Source organism: Nanorana parkeri, unplaced genomic scaffold, assembly GCF_000935625.1.
Source record: "Nanorana parkeri isolate BGI_ZX_2015 unplaced genomic scaffold, ASM93562v1 scaffold31, whole genome shotgun sequence".
Classification (NCBI taxonomy): domain Eukaryota; kingdom Metazoa; phylum Chordata; class Amphibia; order Anura; family Dicroglossidae; genus Nanorana; species Nanorana parkeri.
In genome coordinates, this window is record NW_017306299.1 from 845,036 (window position 1) to 848,422 (window position 3,387).

General features: G+C 48.2%; 1 long non-coding RNA gene across 1 annotated transcript; it reads left to right on the plus strand.

The window, feature by feature from the left end:
• The first annotated feature begins 8 nt into the window (after nucleotides 1-8).
• On the plus strand, nucleotides 9-952 carry LOC108796801. The gene is made up of 2 exons (XR_001941833.1): nucleotides 9-174; nucleotides 620-952. It is a non-coding gene; the product is annotated as an uncharacterized LOC108796801 (long non-coding RNA).
• The last annotated feature ends 2,435 nt before the right edge of the window (nucleotides 953-3,387 follow it).

Below are 3,387 nucleotides of genomic sequence, written 5' to 3' on the forward strand. Positions count from 1 at the left end.
GTAAAAACCAAAACAAAAAATAAAATACCAGCATAGTGATTATAAATATTATATTAACAGATAAAATGACATCTCGATTGTAACAAACACAAAGAGGAAGGAAAAAAAATAATATTATTTTGCAAAGACTGCGCAAAGCACAATACGTGGATTTATACAACGCAAGGGGAGGAGGTCAAGGAATGGGAGGACGGAGGAAGGGGAAGAGTCGGAGGAAGGGGAAGAGTCGGAGGAAGGGGAAGAGTCGGAGGAAGGGGAAGAGTCGGAGGAAGGGGAAGAGTCGGAGGAAGGGGAAGAGTCGGAGGAAGGGGAAGAGTCGGAGGAAGGGGAAGAGTCGGAGGAAGGGGAAGAGTCGGAGGAAGGGGAAGAGTCGGAGGAAGGGGAAGAGTCGGAGGAAGGGGAAGAGTCGGAGGAAGGGGAAGAGTCGGAGGAAGGGGAAGAGTCGGAGGAAGGGGAAGAGTCGGAGGAAGGGGAAGAGTCGGAGGAAGGGGAAGAGTCGGAGGAAGGGGAAGAGTCGGAGGAAGGGGAAGAGTCGGAGGAAGGGGAAGAGTCGGAGGAAGGGGAAGAGTCGGAGGAAGGGGAAGAGCCGGAGGAAGGGGAGGAGCCGGAGGAAGGGGAGGAGCCGGAGGAAGGGGTGGAGTCGGGATACTTTGGTGAGGGGGAAAAACGGTGACAGAAAACTGTAAATAAATAAATAAATACAAAGAAAAGCGGATCTCTTTAAAATACAAATTGACCGACATGCAAAGGGTGGAGGGTGACGGGTGAGGGGTGGCCGTGTGGGTTATTTTTAATAATTCCTAAAACCGACAATAAAACAGCGCGGCGGACACAAGTTCAGGAGGAGTTTGGTATGTTGTAGGCACAGGGATCGCCGGGCGCATAGAGCCGCCAAGCAGATGGAACATGAGTTTAATGACGTCGAAGGATTAAAGAATAAGTGCACGTAAGAGAATATTAAAAACAAACAATAAACTTGTGTTGCTAATCCGGTCTTTCTGGGCCATCGGCAAGAGAACGCAGTCCTGAAATTTTTCTTTTTTTTTTTTTTTAAGTTCAGGAGCTCTGCAGTATACTGACAGATGTAAGAGACATCCTCGGTATGCCACTTAATGTATTGGGCACTGCCAGTATACCTCCAGATGTATTGGGCACTCCCAGTATACCTCCAGATGTATTGGGCACTCCCAGTATACCTCCAGATGTATTGGGCACTCCCAGTATACCTCCAGATGTATTGGGCACTCCCAGTATACCTCCAGATGTATTGGGCACTCCCAGTATACCTCCAGATGTATTGGGCACTCCCAGTATACCTCCAGATGTATTGGGCACTCCCAGTATACCTCCAGATGTATTAGGTACCCCTGGTATACCTGCAGATGTATGAGGCATCCCCGGTATACCATTAGATGTATGCTATGTGCCCAGCCCACAATCTGAGTGTACAATCTGGCTTAGACCTACCAAATACTATAGAGAGCGAGGGCGGACCTACACCATTCATTCGCTGTATAACCAATCGAACCGGCCCTCGCACTACATACGTGTTAGCGGGTCTCAATGAGGGTGTACTGACTGGAAGGTGTACGGCTGAGATTTGGTCCTGGAAATGTCCCTCTGTTTATGTTACACTCGATGCTTTTTGATTGAATTTATACCAAGTATATACAGTGTATGTAAACGCACATTCCACCTTCCAGTATGTCTGCCATCATGCCTCCCTGTGTAACCTGGAGATCCTGCCAGTAACAGCACTTCCTGTTCCAGGCTGACAACGCCAAGCCTCTGCCTTGCAATTACGGAGGAGCGTTGCCAGCCGGCCACGTGTGCCCCTTCAGTTGGCTGCCCCTACGGGACGGCACAGACCTGACAGGAATCACAAGACGCTGCACACAGGGAGACATGATGCCATCACAATCTGCGTTTACATACACCGAGATCTCTGCAGGGAATGGAATTATTGGGAATAATGTGCGGGAGTGAAAATGTAACCAATAAAAACGATCCGTTCATTCTTCTATATCAGAGAAATCTAAAATATAACTTATAAATATGACATGATGACAATGCTCGGCCCGCAGCCAGCGCTCCAAGAGTCAAGTTTTCTTACTGTTCCGCTCTATTCACAACACACCCACGGCTGAATGATTCAGAGGAAGGACCCCGCTCCACTTCCCAGCCTGTCTCTAGTTCAAATGGCTCTGCATAGAGAATCAATTAGAGACAGACCGTCCACAAAGTGAGCAGCTACTGCTGGCCTTTCTCATCAGAAAGCCCAGAATGGTCTGTGAACACAGTTCTGGAAGCCCATTGGATGAAATGTTTATTTCCAAAATAAACATTTTTTTTAAAAAGGGAAAAAAAAAAAGGTTTTTAAAACTTGCAAACACTAAAAAATGTAAAGGAGCACATACAAAAGAAGCAGCGGCCCTCCACGGGCTCAGCAAAGGAATGAGCCGCTGGGAGCACGTCCTGGCTTCCAATAGGAGCCCATACAAACAGAAGAAAAGCCGGCCGCACACCGGATTCAACTGGGATAGGTCATTGAAACTTGTAGCACATCACTGGGGTCCCGCCCAAGCTCCACCCCCACTGATGCATTTCATAGAGATAATGGTTAAGCCCGTGATTGAGTGAACCGCATCAGTGGGGGCGGACCTTGGGTGGGACCCCAGTGACTGTAGTACAAGTTTCAATAAACTATCCCAGCGGAAGGGGAGGCTTTTCCTCTGTTTGTAAGGACTAAGACATTAAAAACCGACCAAAAATTATCGGAAATTGCCTGGAAGTTAAACATGTTTCTGAAACCGTTACTAGTAGTGTAGGACGGACTGTGACTAGTCCTATAGGCTGAGAGGTCTGAGGTCAGGAGGGGCCCATCTAAAGGGATGCCGAGGATGCTTTCTCCAATCTGAACCAGCAGACGGCTGGGTTCCCAGGACAGGTTGTCATAGCAGGAGGAAGGAACAATGTGAAAAGTAGGGATGCACCGATACCGGTATTTTGGCACTGAGTACGAGTACCTATATATTTTTTTTCCCGGTACTCGCCGATACCGAGTACCGAAAGTCCCATTCAGGAAGCCAGGCGGCGTGTAATGACTTGCCACCTGCCTTCCTGATTAGCCGGGAAGCCCTCCCATGCTTCTCGTCACTATGTGTCATGGAAGCCTGGTGCCATGTAATGACGCGCTGCCCGGCTTCCTGATACCGGAAGTATCGGGCTAAGTACTTACCCAAATACTCGGTATCGGCACCAATACTAGTATCGGTATCGGTGCATCGCTAGTGAAACGGTTTTGTTAGAAAACTTGCTTGGCCTGAACTCATGAAATGAGCGAAATGTTTGCGTCATGATAAAAGTGCGCTTATTCTTTAAGCAAAC